Source organism: Vulpes vulpes, chromosome 7, assembly GCF_048418805.1.
Source record: "Vulpes vulpes isolate BD-2025 chromosome 7, VulVul3, whole genome shotgun sequence".
NCBI lineage: Eukaryota > Metazoa > Chordata > Mammalia > Carnivora > Canidae > Vulpes > Vulpes vulpes.
The window spans coordinates 8895967-8914745 of record NC_132786.1 but is presented as its reverse complement, the minus strand read 5'-3'; positions in this window follow the sequence as shown (position 1 = coordinate 8914745).

Here is an 18779-nt window from a genome sequence, read left to right as displayed (position 1 = left end):
GGGTGTGATCCTGGGGACCCGGGATCAAGTCCCACATCTGGCTCCCTGCATGAAACCTGCTTCTCCCTCTGCCTGTGTCTCTGCCTCTCTCTCTCTGTGTCTCTCATGAATAAATAAATAAAATCTTAAAAAAAAGATTTTCAGAGGAGGCAAACTGCAGACAGTCCTTAAGAAGGGTAAGGAAGATTGAGTAGGTCAGGGGTAAGGAAGATCGAGTAGTCAGCAAAGAAGAAAGAGACTGAAATGTCTCACAAATTTCCCTTCTTTTCTGTGCACATGGATCGCAATACTCTGAAGACCTCATCAGCTTCTGGGGCTGTGCACTTGGGGGATTAGTTGGATCTAATATATTCCTTTTCTTTTTTTAAAGATTTTATTTACTTATTCATGAGAGACACAGAGAGAGAGAGAGAGAGGCAGAGACACAGGCAGAGGGAGAAGCAGGCTCCATGCAGGGAGCCTGACCTGGGACTCGATCCCAGATCTCCAGGACCACGTCCTGAGCTGAAGGCAGGCGCTCAACCACCGAGCCACCCAGGTGCAGCACCCAGGATTTAACATATTCCTGTCAACAGTGTGCACGTGTGAGAACAAGGCCACTGAACAGCAGCAACCTGTCATTAGCCAGCCGGGGATTCTGTTGAAATTATAGTCCTTGGACAGAAACCCTCAAGTTCCCTGAACAGGCCTTGAAAGGTTCTCCAGTGTGGGGTGGTGTCATTAGCGCCACCTTCAGCCCAGGGCTTGATCCTGGAGACCCACGTCGTTGGGCTCCCTGCATGGAGCCTGCTTCTCCCTCCTCCTGTGTCTCTGCCTCTCTCTCTCCTCTCTGTGTGTCTCTCATGAGTGAATAAATGAAATCTTTAAAATAAAAATTAAAAAAAAAAAAAACAAATAAAGAGAAGCACAGGCTTTCCTGGGGCTCAGGGCCATCTCATGCCCAGCACCGAAGCCAGCTCAGGAGGCTCCCCGCTAGAGCCCCACTCCGGGAAGGCCGTGAGTTATTCTGGCATTTTTCTCACTTTTCCCAAATTATATAGCTGGTAGCAAGTGAGTTATATGAGATTAAGCTCCAAAAGGAAAAAAAAAAAAAAAAGCTCCAAAAGGGACATTTTGGAAGAATAATAAGATTGCACACGTCTCTATTTTGTCTGCCAATGTCAAGTACATTTCCACGTGTGAGGAAATCTTTCAGTTAATATTTCATTGTTTGTAGACTATTTCTGAATCTCTTCCCCATTCTGTTACTGAAAAGACCTATTAGTAATAATAGGAATATTACTACAATAGTATTATAATGGCAAACACAGGATAGCCCCGGTGGCCCAGCGGTTTAGCCCTGCCTTCAGCCGAGGGCGTGACCCTGGAGACCCAGATCGAGTCCCGTGTCAGGCTCCCTGCATGGGGCCTGCTTCTCCCTCTGTGTCTCTCACAAATAAATAATTAAAATCTAAAAAAAATAAATAAATAAAATAAAATAATTAAAATCTTTTTTTAAAATGTTGAATTAAAAAAAAATTTTAATCTTCAAAAAAAAAAAAAAAAGGCAAACACATATACCAATTACTATGTGCCCAGCACATAGTACCACTTTATTGATACTAACTCAATGAATCCTGCCTACTATCTTTTGAAGCAGGTACTATTTATAATTCCTATTTTACAATGATGATATAAAACACAGAGAGACTGCTAGTAAGTGGCAAACGCAGGATTCAAACCCAAACAATCTGGTTCCAGAGCCCACTAGTAGCAAAAAGACTCTGCTCCCTCACCAGATAATGACCAGTATCAGATTTGGGTTCTGTCCTATTTTTTTTTTTAAGGAAGAGGCTTTTTTTTTTTTTTTTTTTAAAGATTCTATTTAGGGATGCCTGGATGGCTCAGTGGTTGAGCATCTGCCTTTGGCTCAGGGCATGATCCCAGAGTCCCAGGATCGAGTCCTACATCGGGCCTCCCGCATGAAGCCTGCTTCTCCTCTGCCTCTGCCTATGTCTCTGTCTCCCTTTCTCTGTGTCTCTCATGAATAAATAAATAAAATATTTTAAAATAAATAAATAAAAAAGATTCTATTTATTCATAAATCTATTCTATTTTCAATAAAATCTTTATTTTTTTATTTATTTTTTAAAAATATTTTATTTATTTATTCATGAGAGACACAGAGAGACAGAGACACAGGCGGAGGGAGAAGCAGGCTCCATGCAGGGAGCCGGATGTGGGACTCAATTCCAGGACCCCAGGATCACATCCCGGGCCAAAGTCAAGCGTCAAACCGCCGAGCCACCCAGGGATCTCCATGGGTTCTGTCCTATTAACCCCTCATCACATTGTGTAGACACACACACACACACACACACACGGAGGAAAAGAAATACACTCATCCTAAGATATGCTCTCAACCATACATTTCAGTATCCTTCAAAGTCAAGTCATACAGCTCTGCAAGAGAAGCAAGAGAGGGGGAAGGAGGCAGTGTGGGAGGGGCCAAGAGTGGAGGATGAATTAAGCTCGTTCTATCTAACCAGAGGGGAATTAGGGAGGAGCTGGGACAGAATTATGACAGGCCTAGCCTGAGCCCACCTCCTCTTGAACAGGGATGATGTAGAAACTCCACTTTGCTCATAAGCAAGGTTATCTGGGCGACCCAAGGGCAACTAGGCTGAGTTTTACCCCAGCACAAAGGTTAGATTGGGAGGATGGAGAAGCAAGCCACACATCAATGCTCCCAGCAGGTTGCTTGCAAACCTCCAGGTAATGCAGAAGAGGTTCTGGGATTCATATCAAAGGCAAGAATAGTACCTGCTTCAATTTTTCATTTTGAAAAATAACAGTATCTGTTCAGGAACCTGTGATTGGGGATCCCTGTGTGGCTCAGTGGTTTAGTGCCTGCCTTTGGCCCAGGGCATGATCCTGGAGTCCCGGGATCGACACCTGCATCGGGCTCCCTGTGGGGAGCCTGCTTCTCCCTCTGCCTGTGTCTCAGCCTCATTCTCTCTCTCCCTCATGAACAAATAAATTTTTAAAAATCTAAAAATAAAAAATAAGAGAGCACAGAGTAGGTGATAATTCTGCAAAATCACCCAAAGATTGCTCATCATCTGACATATAAATTGTATTTACGTATCATTATTACTTAATTTTACTTATTCTTTGTTTTAGATTTTTCTTTTTCTTAAAGATTTTTATTGATTTATTCATGAGAGACACACACACAAAGAAAGAGAGACAGAGACACAGGCAGAGGGAGAAGGAGGCTCCATGCAGGGAACTCGATGTGGGACTCGATTCGGGGTCTCCAGGATCACTTCCTGAGCCAACGGCAGACACTCAACTGCTGAGCCACCCAGGTGTCCCTAGATTTTTTTTTTAAGATTTTATTTTTATTTTAATTAATTAAGTAAGTAATTTTTAAAGTAGGCTCTGCACCCAGTATGGAACCCAATGCGGGTCTCAAACTCACAACCCCAAGATCAAGAGTCACATACCCTACCGACTAAGCCAGCCAGGTGCCCTTAAATTTACTTACTCTAATATAGTGTATGAAGATGTCTCTAGAACTTAACAGACCATTGTTAAAAAAAAAAAAAAGACCGATGTTTAAAAGGGACCATAGAGTGGTAATTATATTCAACTAGTGTTTTCATTTACTGGGATTAAAAATTATCCACACATAATGTGTTAATTTTTAGAAATGTTTGCAAATAGCATCCTGAAACCTTCTCATCTAATTTAGAAACAAAATTCCAGTTACAAAAATAAAATTTAGGGCAGACCCGGTGGCGCAGTGGTTTAGCGCCGCCTGCAGCCCGGGGCCTGATCCTGGAGACCTAGGATCGAGTCCCATGGCGGGCTCCTGCATGGAGCCTGCTTCTCCCTCCTCCAGTGTCTCGGCCTCTCTCTCTCTCTCTTTGTCTATCATAAATAAATAAATAAATCTTTAAAAAAATAAAAAAATAAAAAAATAAAAAATAAAATTTATAACATCAGTAAAACATGAAACCATTTTTTTCAAAACCATTTATTTTTTAAAGCACAGAATATAGGCATTCACCATAACAGAATGCTGTTTATATTTATATATTTATATTGCTGTTGTCTATCCATACTTTACTTATTTCTGAACCCAAATATGGGTTATTTAAAATTCAGCAATGTTCTAACATAAGTTAAAAAAAAAAATAACCTAAACAGTGAACATCCATCATTTTAAATGGGGAAAAGTCAGTATATCTCAATATAAATGAAGGATTGCGTTGTCAGGGATAGTTACACAGCACCATAAGTGTAATTAATGGCACTGAATTATATACACTTAAAATGGTTCAAATGAGAAATTTTATGTTATATATTTTTTACCACAATATAATTATTAAAAAATTAATAATGCAATACACCAAAAACTATTGCATTGTGCACTTTAAATGGGTAAATTGTATGGTACATACAACCTCACTATATCTCACTACACCTGTGAAAAAAAATGTCTTAAAATAAGCTCAAGAGGGCCTAAGGAGAAAAAATAAAGTATTTTATTTGACTTATTTATTTAAAGATTTTTTTTAAGTAATCTCTACATTCACAGTAGGGCTTGATCTTACAATCCTGAGATCAGGAGTCACATGCTCTACCGGCTGAGCCAGCCACATGCCCCTAAAGATTTTATTTTATTTTAAAGTAATCTCTACACCCAACATGGGACTTGGACTTACAACCCTGAGATCAAGTGTTGCATTCCCTACCAACTAAGTCAGCCAGGTGCCCCCCCCCATTGTATTTTAAATAAATTTTATAATACAACCTTAATAATTTGCCAGCCAGAAAAATTTCTTTTTAACCTTAACTGTTAGGTACACACAGAAACATTAAAACTGGTTTTCAAATTCCTAAGGGAGTTACTAAGATTACATCTTACTCAGAAACCACTGAGAAAGGGATTTGTCATTTGGGGCGCGGGGGGTGGGGGAGTTTAAATATACTGACTTTAGAGAAGCTGATTTTTTTCCTTTTTTTTTTTAAGATTGTATTTATTTATTCACGAAAGATAGAGAGAGAGAGGCAGAGACACAGGCAGAGGGAGAAGCAGGCTCCATGGAGGGAGCCCAACGTGGGACTCGATCCTGGGACTCTAGGATCATACCCTGGGCCAAAGGCAGGCGCTAAACCACTGAGCCACCCAGGGATTCCTGATTTTTTTTTTTCCAATGTAGCATTTTATTTTTTTGCATGCTGCAAACATTTTAAGTTACAGAAAATCTTAAGAATATTAAAAGCCAGGGCAGCCCCGGTGGCGCAGCGGTTTAGCGCCGCCTGCAGCCCGGGGTGTGATCCTGGAGACTCAGGATCCAGTCCCACATCGGGCTTCCTATAGGGAGCCTGCTTCTCCCTCTGCCTGTGTCTCTGCCTCTCTCTTTGCTCTCTCTGAACGAATAAATAAATAAATCTTAAAAAAAAAAAGAATATTAAAAGCCCCTAGGATTTCCATGCAGACTAACTTTCTCAACATGATCTTGTACATATTCTTTTTTCCAAACATTTACTTTCTAGAGCATTTCAGCCGTATAGGATGTAGCTGTTAGGCCCTTCAAGAGGTGTCTTCTAACCTGGCTACTTACAATATGAACCTGGCAACTCATTTCCACTTCGGGGAGCTTTACTATTCTCAACTGGAAAAGAGGAGGCTGGACCACAGAATGGGCCTGCATCCTGGCTGTGCTTCAGATGGGCCACTTGCTAAACATGCAGATTCCCAGGCCCCAGCCCTGGAGCTATGCTTCCAAAGGTCTGGACTAGCATACATAATTTGTACTTTCTAGAAGTCTCTTCAAGGCACAAAGTGATTCTCACAAGTCAACTCATTGGGCATCAAAGACTAGAACCCATCTGTCTATCTGTACAGCTCTCCAAGTATCCAAGCCTTAGGGGCCAGTGACCACAGAGATTTAAAGCAGACTTGGGGGGAAAATTAAAAAAAAAAAAAAAAAAGCAGACTTGGAGGTGCCAAAGAAGCCCACTGCCCTCTTAAAGTTTTGCTATTCAAACATAGGATGTTTACCAGGAGCTCAATTTAAGGATTATTATACACTTTGTTCTAGGGGATGTAGGAGTCTAAAAAGAAGTATCAAAAAGAATTTCCCGACCTAAAAGAATTCAACATTTAGCATAAACCAATCTTACGTATTCAAAGTTAAATAATGTTGTATAGTTAATGGCCAGAAAAACTGACAGAGAGTAATGTATCAGTTGAAGGTGTGTGGGGGGGGAAATACCTGGGCTGGCTAAAGTGATGTGGGAAAATGTCTTGGAGGATTCAGGACCTCAACAGGCTCTGTGACAGAAGGGAAAGGATAGGATGACAAGGGGACCTTGTGTGAATAGAAAGTGGGAGGAGGCCCAGTGTTTCGGGGATGAGGACGGGGGTTTGTGTTGGAATGTCCTGGTGCATGTGAAGCAATTTTGAGAGACCAGAATGAAAAAGCTGATTGATTTGATCCTGCTCCTAGAGACAGCAGAAGTTCTTAAGGATTCTGGAAAAGGGAATCATAGGACTCCATTGATAGGAATACAGAAAGCCAGGGGACTGAGTCAGATCCAAGGAAAGGATGGTGTTCAGTTTTAGGACCGGAGGGTGAAGTGAGAGAAGATAGCGAGCAAGCGGCTGGATGCTGACTGGCACCTGGTGACAGGCCAGGAAGGAGGGAAAAGGTGACGCCACTGGGTATTCTTCCCACCGTTTTGGTACTGATGCCCTTGCCCACAGCTGCTGTGTTCTGTCCCTCGAGCTGGTCCAGAAGACTGGAACCTCCTTCAGGGCAAGTGCTGCCCTACTTGGCTCTACTGCATCCCCCGCACTGTGACTTACCCAGGAAAGGTGCTTCGGAGGTTTGTTGGTGGCATGAATTTTGAGTAGGAGTGAAGGAGGATGGAGAAGGCCCAGGATGGGGCCTTAAGAAACGCCCATAACTAGGGGGAGGAGCCACCACTTCAGAAGAAATCCCAGCCAGGGCAGCTCCTAGCATAGCAGTTTAGCGCCGCCTTCAGCCCGGGGTGTGATCCTGGAGACCCGGGATCGAGTCCCACATCGGGCTCCCTGCATGGAGCTTGCTTCTCCCTCTGCCTGTCTCTGCCTCTCTCTCTCTTTCTGTGTCTCTCATGAATAAAAAAATAAAATCTAAAAAACTAAAAAATAAAAATAAAAAAGTAGAAACTTATAATTAAAAGAAGAAGAAGAAGAAGAAATCCCAGCCAAGATGGTGTCAACGCATGCTGCTCACGAGTGGCCTGCACACTGTTCCTGCTCCCTGGCCAAGCAAGTCGAGAAATTGAGAGCATTTAGGAACTTTACATCAATCTGGCATTGCCACAACATCCAACTCTGTCCAATCCAGTATCAACTTTGGGATGATACTTGGAAGGATGTTTTTCATTTCATTTTTGGTGGCTTTTTTTTTTAAGATTTTATTTATTTATTCGTAAGAGACACACACACAGAGAGAAAGAGACACAGGCAGAGGCAGAAGCAGGCTCCATGCAGGGAACCCGATGTGGGACTTGATCCGGGGACCAGGATCATGCCCTGAGCCAAAGGCAGACGCTCAACCGCTGAACCACCCAGGTGTCCCTTGGTGGCTCTTTTTAGGATTTTATTCTAGGGGCACCCAGGTGGCTCAGTTGGTTAAGTGTCTGGTATGATCCTAGGGTCCTGGGATGGGAGGCCCACATATGGCTCCCTGCTCAGCAGGGAGCCTGCTTCTCCCTCTCACTCTGCCCCTTCAGCCCCACCCCACTCATGCTTGCTCTCTCTCTCTCTCAAATAAAGATCTTCAAAAAAAGATCTATTTGAGAGAGCAACATGCATGCATGTGGGAGGGAAAGCAGAGGCAGGGAACATCAAATGACTTCCCATTGAGCATGGAGCCCAACGATGGAGGGGGGCGGGACTCGATCTCACAACCCTGAGATCGTGACCTGAGCTGAAACCAAGAGTCAGATGGTCAACCGAATGAGCCACCCAAGAGCCCCCATTTCATATTTGAAATCCATTTTTCTTTTTCTTTCTTTCTTTCTTTCTTTCTCTTTCTTTCTTTCTTTCTCTTTTTCTTCCTTCCTTCCTTCCTTCCTTCCTTCCTTCCTTCCTTCCTTCCTTTCTTTCTTCTTTCTTTCTTTCTTCTTTCTTTCTTTCTTCATGAGAGACAGAGAGGCAGAGACACGGGCAGAGGGAGAAGCAGGTCCCATGCAGGAAGCCCAATGTGGGACTCCAGGGACTCCAGGATCACATCCTGAGCCAAAGGCAAGCACTCAACCGCTGAGCCACCCAGGTGTCCCTGAAATCCATTTCTATTATCATATCACAAAAGGTCTCTGCCTGTGTCTCTCATGAATAAATAAAATCTTTTTAAAAAATCACAAGTAGAGATTGCTTATACAAGAACTTTATCAGTGAAAAAGTTGGTATCTAGAAATAAGCAAAGGCTTTTTTTAATACCAGGAATAGGGGCACCTGGGTGACCCAGTGGTGGAGTGTCATCCTTTGGCTCAGCTGTGATCCCTGCACAGGGAGCCTGTTTCTCCCTCAGCCTGTGACTCCATCTTTCTCTCTGGGTCTCTCCTGAATAAATAATTTATTTAAAAATAATACCAGAAATACTACTTCCAAGTATTTAGGCTCTGGAATCCTGTGTGAGATGGTATTGCTAATAAGAAAACCTGAAAATCATCCTGAACAATAGGGGGTTGTTAAATAAATTCTATGCAACTTTTATTTTTTTAAGAGATTTATTTATTCATGAGAGACACAGAAAGAGAGGCAGAGACACAGGCAGAGGGAGAAGTGGGCTCCACGCAGGGAGCCCGATGTGGGACTCGATCCCGGGTCTCCAGGACCACATCCTGGGCTGAAGGTGGCACTAAACTGCTGAGCCACCCAGGCTGCTCTCTATACAACTAATTATCTTTTTATACCCAACGTGGGGCTGGAACTCATTACCCATAAATCAAGAACTGCATGCTCTGCCCAATGAACGAGCCAGGAGCCCCCAAATTCTACACATCTTTTAAAGGTGTAATAAAATTGTTCAATGGGGGTGAGAAACGTTCACTATAAAGATTACAGGGAAAGTGTGGTTCCTCTGTACACACACAAAGTGCGTACATACTTGGAGGAAAACCCATAGAGGTTAGCACTACAACACAAACCAAAAGGTTATTCCTGGGTATGTGAGGGTTCTGTTTTGTTTTTAAGATTTTATTTATTTATTCATGAGAGACAGAGAGAGAGAGGGAGAGGCAGAGACACAGGCAGAGGGAGAAGAAGGCTCCATGCAGGGAGCCCAATGCGGGACTCGATCCCAGGACTCCAGGATCACGCCCTGGGCCGAAGACAGGCACTAAACCGCTGAGCCACCCAGGGATCCTCTATGTTAGTTTCCTATCACCGTGTAACAAATTGCTACAAACTTAGTGGCTTAAGACAACACACATTTACTATCTTGGTGTCTGAGGTCCGAAGAGGTGGCACAGCTTAGGTGGATTCCCAGTCTCACTGCGCTGAAAGCAAGGTGCCGTCCAAGGCTGTGGTTTTCACTTGGGGCTCAGTTCTTCTTCCACACTCACTGGTTTTGGCAGAATTCATTTCCCTGTGGTTTTAAGGCTGAAGTCCTTGTTTTCCTGTCAGCTCTGAAAGGCTGCCCGCAGTCTCTAGCCTCACGGCTCCCAGAGGCAATATGCAGCTTTGCTTTCAGCCAGGCCAACGGAAGCAGGTCTCCTGGCAGGCCTGCAACCAGCCAGTGAAACTCCCTGCTTTTGAAAGGGCTCACCTGATTAGACCAGGCCCACCCAGGGAAAACTTTTGTTATAATGAAACAATCACAGGAGTGAGATTTTTTTTTTTTAAGATTTTATTTATTTATTCATGAGAGACACACACAGAGAGAGGCAGAGACACAGGCAGAGGGAGAAGCAGGCCCCATGCAGGGAGCCCGACGTGGGACTCAGTCCCAGGACCCCAGGATCATGCCCTGGGCTGAAGGCGGCGCTAAACCGCTGGGCCACCAGGGCTGCCCACAGGAGATCTTGCATCATATTCACAAGCTCCACCCATACCTAAAGGGGAAGATATTGTATCCAGATGACGGGGATGAGGATCCGCCCAGAGTTCTGCCTACCACACTGGATTCTTTAGGCTAGGTTTTCTTAGAAAGATTTTGTTACATTTATACAATACAAAATGCTAAGAAAAATATGTGGATAGGGACGCCTGGGTGGCTCAGCGGTTGAGTACCTGCCTTTGGCTCAGGATGTGATCCCTGGGGTCTGGGATGAAGTCCCCCATCAGGCTCTCCGAGGGGAGCCAGCTTCTCCCTCTGTGCCTCTGCCTCTCTGGGTCTCTTGTGAATGAATAATGTCTTTTAAAATGTGTGAATAGGGATCCCTGGGTGGCGCAGCGGTTTGGCGCCTGCCTCTGGCCCAGGGCATGATCCTGGAGACCCAGGATCGAATCCCACATCGGGCTCCCAGTGCATGGAGCCTGCTTCCCTCTGCCTGTGTCTCTGCCCCTCCCTCTCTCTCTCTCTCTCTATCATAAATAAATAAAAATTAAAATAAAATAAAATAAAATAAAATGTGTGAATAAAAAAAGTGTGAATGGTTACCATGCAAATGAGTACCGCCCCTTAATCTCAGTGCCCGTGCTTGCCTTGCATTCCATAATTGTGTCAGTACCAAAACTTGTAATGTACTTTTTCAAGCTGCAGTCCAGAGACTTCAGGTCTCCACTAAAGCAGTGTTTTCCCACACTTTGACTATCATTCATAAGAAACCCATTCTTAAATGCTGCTTGTGGCCAAGTAAAATGTTTTCCCCAATATCTGAATGAATCACAACCTGCAGTGAATATCACTGCTCCAGAAGGGAGGTTCCAGGTCTCTAACCACTCCTTGGCTTATACTAGCAGTATGATTAGCAAACAAGCCACGTCAATGCATTGGTGGTCTCAGACTTAAACTAGAGGGTGAGAGTTCTATTTTGGCTATTTTGTAATCTGCAGGATTTTTTAAACTTTATTCATGAGAGACACAGGCAGAGAGGGAGAAGCAGGCTCCACGCAGGGAGCTTGAGGTGGGACCGCATCCTGGGTCTCCAGGATCAGGCCCTGGGCTGAAGACAGGCGCCAAACCGCGAGCCAATCAGGCTGCCCGGTAATCTGTAGGATTTAAACAAAGAATATACTCTAGGAGAAACTAAATTTCCTAACATTTGAGGCTCTTTGGTAGAAATAAACTTCATAATTAAAAACAGGGATAGGGATCCCTGTGTGGATCAGCGGTTTAGCGCCGGTCTTCGGTCCAGGGCGTAATCCTGGAGTCCCAGGATAGAGTCCCGCATCGGGCTCCCTGCATGGAGCCTGCTTCTCCCTCTGCCTGTGTCTCTGCCTCTCTCTCTATCTCTCATGAATAAATAAATAAAATCTTAAAAAAAAAAAAAAAAAAAAACAGGGATAACAGGGCAGCCCCGGTGCAGTGGTTTGGCGCCGCCTGCAGCCCGGGGCGTGATCCTGGAGACCCTGGATCGACTCCCACGTCGGGCTCCCGGCGTGAAGCCTACTTATCCCTCTGCCTATGTCTCTGCCTCTCATTCTGTGTCTCTATAAATAAATAAATAAAATATATATATTAAAAAAAACAGGGATAACATTACCCCAAAATCTTGAGGCTTAGCACTCCATAGGGTCGAGAGAACAGATGTTAAAGTCACAAAAGACACCTGATACAGAGGATAGGATGTAAAGAATGTCAAGGTTTGTTTTGGGGATCCCTGGGTGGCTCAGCGGTTTAATGCTGCCTTCAGCCCAGGGCGTGATCCTGGAGTCCTGGGATCGAGTCCCGCATCGGGCTCCCTGCAAGAGACCTGCTTCTCCCTCTGCCTCTCTCTCTCTCTGTGGCTCTCATGAACAAATAAATAAAATCTTTTAAAAAAAGGCTTGGTTTTTTTAAGATTTTATTTATTCATGATAGTCACACAGAGAGACAGAGAGGCAGAGGGAGAAGCAGGCTCCATGCAGGGAGCCTGACGTGGGAGTCGATCCCGGGTCTCCAGGATCGGGCCTCGGGCCAAAGGCAGGCGCCAAACCGCTGCGCCACCCAGGGATCCCAAAAGGTTTGTTTTCAAAAAGGTCTCATATGTATTACTGAACCAACCTACCAGTTCGTAAACACAACAGAATAATAATTGCTCCAATAAAACAGGTCTATTGCGCAGGTGTTAGGGATGCTGACAGGAAGGTAAGAGCATGTGACCTTCATGGAGCGTAAATGTGTGCCATCCTTTAGAGTACAGCTTGCTGCTTCTCCAATGCCTCTTGAATTTGTACCTGATTATATTACCAGTTTCCATCAGAACCCAATAGGGAATGGGACGATTGCTTTGATTCTTGGCCAGTAATCACTAGATCCTGAAAGTCTTGTGAAATGACACTGTGAGAAACAGTCGCCCTACCAAGAATGTAAATATTAGGGGCTCCTGGGTGGCTCAGGCAGTTAGTGGGGCACCTGTCATTGGCTCAGGTCAAGATCCTAGTGTCCTAGATTAAGCCCCATGTCAGGCAGCCTGCTCAGCGGGAAGCCTGCTTCTCTCTCCCCATTGCTTGTGGGCTTTCAAATAAATAAAATCTTAAAGAAAAACTTAAAAAAATGATGGAATTATTCAAGTCACCCAGGAAAAGTCACGTCCAGAAAGGAAGCAAACAGCTTCTTCCGTGTAGACAGAGTTCAATGCCGTACGCACTACCAGTCAGACACTGAGCTAGTTAACTTCTGCACTCTGGGGTCTTCATTTGCAACATGAGAGGAATATGGACTTTAACTACTTTATAAACTCATGAAGATCAATTAAGAACGCTGTGAAAATGTTCTATAAAGCATTACACGAGTCATCAGTGGAAGGCAGTGTTTAATACTGAGGTGGCACTGACTTCAAATTGTAGCACAGGTGGTCCAATAACGTGAAAGTGGCTTTAGAGCAGTGATCACTGAGTTCCTTTTGGGGACAGGACTCTGGAGGTGCAGTGGCTGCAGGAGACAACCAAGTTTCAGTAAGGCCAAGACCATAGAAAAAATGGTAGAATCAGAACCATGAGATAAGACTGCACATCTACTAGGAGGACTATAGCTTAATAGAGGAGAACAAATGTGTAAGACATGAAAAAACTGGAATTGCGTATTTTCAGGGGGAAAGTGGCACGTCACCTTGGAAAGGTTTGGTAGCTCCTCAAAATGTTATAACATATTATATGACCCTGCAATTTTACTTTTAGGTATATATGCCAGAGAAATGAAAACATATGTTAAAAAAAAAAAAAAGAAGTCCACACAAGAACTTATACAGGAGTGTTCGTTGCAGCATTAATCATAATAGCCAGGAATGGGAACCTGAGGATCCATCCATTGAGGAATGGATAAACAAAAGATAGTGGAATATTCTTCCGGCATAGAGAGGAATTACTGGTACATGCTAGGACATAGATAAACCTTGAAAACATTTGAAATCAAAGAAGCCAACCAGAGGGGGCCCTGTATCATTATTACACTCCTACGAATTGCTCACAATAGGCAAATACACAAACAGCAAGCCTAGCTCTGATGCAAATGTCAGAGGCCAGTGGTTGCTGGGGGTTAAAGGGATGGGAGAAATGAGAGTGGGAAAAGGGTTTCTTTGGAGGAAGATGAAAACGATGGAGACAGTAATGAGAACTGCACAATGCTATATTTGAAAAGCCACAATATTGCACACACTTTAAGGACACCCTGATTTTTTTAAAAAGAACTAATGGCATGAGAAATGGGTCAAGATTAAAATTTCCTCAGAGGTGGTCTACAGATTCGTGATAGGAGGTGGCCAGTCAGTAGTACCAACACGGAGGGGAATAAGATGGGGGGATGGAATGAATATCCAGCAGGATGTACAGGTGCCAAAAATGATGTAAGGCTGGCATGGGAGCAAAAAAGGAGGCATTGCTAGAAACGGTGAGTCTACCAGATGCTGCAACTCACTGAACAGGATGAACCACAGGAAGAGCAGGTTCATTAAGGAGCTCTCAGAATAGCCTGGGTGGCTCAATTGGTTACACATCAGCTCAGGTCCTGATCTCAAAGGAGTTCCAGCTCAGCTCAGCATTGGGCTCTATGCTGGGTGTGGAACATATTTTTTTTTTTAACATACTTTTAAAAATCCTCAAGAATGTAAATCTTAGGAGGAAGGATCTCCAGCTGTTCCTTCTTATATCCCAAGTACCTAAAATAAGTTGGGACTCAAAATTTGATAAAGTTCAAAGTTACAAGTACAGTATATTTAACTGGACTTCAATCCTTCCTCCTAAAAAAAAAAAAACCATTGGGGGATACCTGGGTGGCGCAGCGGTTTGGCGCCTGCCTTTGGCCCAGGGCGCGATCCTGGAGACCCGGGATCGAATCCCACGTCGGGCTCCCGGTGCATGGAGCCTGCTTCTCTCTCTGCCTGTGTCTCTGCCCCTCTCTCTCTCTCTGTGACTATCATAAATAAAAAATAAAAATTAAAAAAAAAAAAAAACCATTGGAATAGTGGGAGAAATTTGCTTATCAATGTATCACCATGATTTCTGAGAATTATACTTTTGTCACACGGGGGAAGATACTTTAACTTAAGTATTTAGGGATGTCATGCCTGCAAGATTCTCAAATAGACTGGCAGGGCCAAAGACCTATAGAATGAAAGATCAAACATGGCACTAAGAAATGTGAATCTAAAGCTTAACACAAGCTTTATACAGTGGCAGTATTGTAGCCACTGATCTCAGCTTGGAGAAGCTTTCCCTGGCCAGGTTTATCTGAGGCACGACTATTGCTAATTAAAGTCTAATATACTGGGCAGCCCAGGTGGCTCAGTGGTTTAGCGCAGCCTTCGGCCCAGGGTGTGATCCTAAAGACCCGGAATTGAGTCCCATGTCAGGCTCCCTGCATGGAGCCTGCTTCTCCCTCTGCCTGTGTGTCTGCCTCTCTCTCTCTCTGGTCTCTCATGAATAAATAAAGTCTTTAAAAACATTAAATAAGGGTTAGTATATTACCTTACAGTTTTTCTGGAAGTCTGAATTTTTTTTTTTTTAAGATTTACTTATTTATGACAGACATAGAGAGAGAGAGGCAGAGACAGAGGAGGAGAGACAAGCAGGCTCCATGCCAGGAGCCCGACATGGGACTCGGGATTGAGTCCCGGGACTCCAGGATCACGCCCTGGGCCAAAGGGAGGCGCTAAACCGCTGAGCCACCCAGGGATCCCTGAAATTTTTGACCAAAAAAAGGGGGGGCACTCGAGGGAAACCATAGTTGTGTATTCTACACACACACACACACACACACACACACACACACACACACTAGGTTGAGCCATAGAAATTTCTAACCTATTACTACAAAGAGCATTTGGGCTGATGATGTTCCAAGAGCTCTCCTAATTGCACACATCCCCTCAAATACAACACTTATCACAACAGGAATGTGTTTACTTAACTTACTTACTTAAGAAGGTACCGAACCAAAATACCTGTGCTAATATTAGAATACTGGAAGCTCTAAACTAGACTAAGCAAAGGATTGAGCCTTCCAAGTTGAATGCATGATAACTAACTTCCTTGACTACTGGTTACTGACTACTACAAGGTAAAAATGCTGTTTGAAGCTCTTTAAATAGTATCCTCAAAAATATCCCTTAGTAAGAGTCTGCGGTTCCATATGCTCCCTTTTCAGTTGGAAATTCTTTTTTCAAAGTTAAATCCGGGATGCCTGGGTGGCTAAATGGTCCAACCTCTGCCTCTGTTTCTGGCTTGGGGTGTGATCTTGGGGGTCTGGATACCCATGGGGTGCCTGCTTCTCCCTCTGTCTCTCATGAATAAATAAAATCTTTTTTAAAATCCCAAAATTAAAATAAGATAAAAAAGGAAATTTATGTGAGGAAACATATAAGCACTATGTTCATAGTAGCAGGTGGGGCCTTCCTTATGCACCCACGGATGGTCCCTTGACCAGCTAGATCCGCATCACCCCTCCGGAACTACTGCATTTTAACATCTTAACAAGACCCCCAATTCCCACTCCTCCGTTAGCACATGGGAGTTTGAGAAGCACTGCAAGAAACTGGTTCCAACAGGTCAGGACCTGCCACAATTTACTGAATATTAAAACTTAAAGGTCAAGTGTGTGACTGACACCTGCAGGGACATACTTTTCCAGAAGATAATCTTCTTCCACAATAAGCAGGGCACATCACAGAGGCAGGGATGCCATGAACGGGAGTGTGCAATAAAAGCCGGTGTGTATAGGGCCTTTAGCTTTCAGCACAGGTATTCCTTTGGAAGGGAGCCCCTTCTTCCCCTCAGATCTCAGCTTGGAGAAGCTTTCCCTGGCCAGGTTAGCCAGGTCTATTGAAAAAGCTTCCATTTTAGGGATGCCTTCGTGTGTCTGTCGATTAAGCATCTTGATATCTGCTCAGGTCATGATCTCAACGCGGTGATGGGCAATGCTCAGGGCAGGAAACTGCTTGCTGTCTCCCACTGCTTGCATCCTCTTAAACAATAGCTCACCCCTAGAGTCTCCTAAACCGCTATGTACTTGTAAAATTGCACTTGGGAGTGGTGGGTTTCTCCTGTCTCATGTCCCTCAGTGGTTCAGGATGGGTATGGGGATGGAGGAGGCATGCAGCAGCAGTTAGTCTGAGTGAGTTACATGCCACCAGCTAGCCTGGGAATATGGAGGTTATCAAGAGAACCAGCTTGTACTCACAGTATTCCAGGGCTAGCACAGCGCCTGGCAGGGACTCCATTATTTACCAAAGAAAAACTTCCCTTCCTCTTACTAAAAATGTTACCCAAATCCAAAGTGCTGGGAGAGAAAGGGAGTCCACCTGCATCTACCCGGAAGTAGAGGAGAAAAAAGAAAAAGTCCAAGGCAAGTACATTTATCACCAGAAAGATGTTTTAAACAATTTTTTACAAATAGTTTTACATGTTAGTTATGTTCATGATTGGCAAAGACTGGAGTACACACCAGCCTGCTGGAATTCTTTGTATTTATGGAGAATAAGCTTCTGATTAAAATGGACCTGATAGGGGATCCCTGGGTGGTGCAGTGGTTTAGCGCCTGCCTTTGGCCCAGGGCGCGATCCTGGAGGCCCGGGATCGAATCCCACGTCAGGCTCCCGGTGCGTGGAGCCTGCTTCTCCCTCTGCCTGTGTCTCTGCCTCTCTCTCTCTCTCACTGTGTGCCTATCATAAATAAATAAAAATTTAAAAAAAAAAAAATGGACCTGATAATTGTTTTTTGTGTAGGTAATGTATGATAGACTTCCCCAAGGCACTGGTAAAGAGGTATAATAAACTGGTTAGTTGTGAGGATTATTGGTATTTTCCATTATCAGCAATGGAGCTCTTCCTGTCATTTAATACAAAGAAATAAGCACTGCCTTGTTGAAGCGACTTAAGACAAGGCACTTTTAAAAGTATAAAGCCTGGGAGGATCCCTGGGTGGCTCAGTGGTTCACCTGCCTTTGGCCCAGGGTGCGATCTGAGTCCTGGGATCAAGTCCGGGGTCGAGCTGCCGGCATGGAGCCTGCTTCTCTTCTCCCTCTGCCTGGGTCTCTGCCTGTCTCTCTCTCTCTGAGTGAATGAATAAATAATAAATAAATCTTTAAAAAAATAAAAAAAATAACAAATGTAAGCCTGTTTGGGGCACCTGGGTGGCTCAGTAGGTTAAGCCTTCAGCAGGTCACGATCCTTGGGATTGAGCCCAGCGTTGCATGGTGGGGATAAGTCCCCTGCTCAGCAGGGGGTTGGCTTCTGCCTCACTCCCCCACCCTTCAAATAAAAATAAAATCTCAAAATTCCTTTGCTACTCAAGCCTATGGGCACCCTCAAACTGCTTTTATAGTTTTTTTTTTTTTTTTTGAAGAGTACAAGCAGGGGTAGCAAAGAGATGAGTGAGAGGCACCTTCACTAAGCAAGGAAACAGATCTGGGGCTTGATCCCAGGGTACTGGGATCGTGGCCTGAGCCCAAGGCAGACACTTAACCAACCTGAGCCACCCAGGCACCCCACAATTTTTTTGAAAGGAGCTCTATAGCTCATGTGGGGCATGAATCAAGAGTCACAAGTTATATTGATTAAATCTCCAACAATTTCAATACTTGTGACATATTGAAATATGGTATCTTGGGATGCCTGGGTGACTCAGCTGTTGAGCTTCTGCCTTTGGCTCAGGGCAAGGTTCTGGGGTCCTAGGAGGAGTCCGACATCAGGCTCCCTGTGAGGAGCCTGCTTCTGCCTCTGCCTATGTCTGTCTCTCATGAATAATAGAATCTTTCTCAAAAAAGTGCAGTTTGTAATGTTTTTCCTAGTATCTGCATACCAAATACAATTTTATACAATAGTTTGTTGGTTCATGGATACAGCTTACCTAATCTTACAATGCAGCTTTTATTTGATAATCTTGAATAAAGGTGCCGTAAGAATACAGCTAACAATTTTTTTTTTAGATATTTTCGATTTTTTTTTATTTATTAATTCATGAGAATACACAGAGAGGAGAGAGAAAAGCAGAGACAAAGGCAGAGGGAGAAGCACGTTCCATGCAGGGAGCCTGATGTGGGACTCGATCCTGGGTCTCCAGGATCACACCCTGGGCTGAAGGCGGCACTAAACCGCTGAGCCACCGGGGCTGCCCTAACAATTATTTTTAACATCAGAAGCCTCTTAGTTTTCCT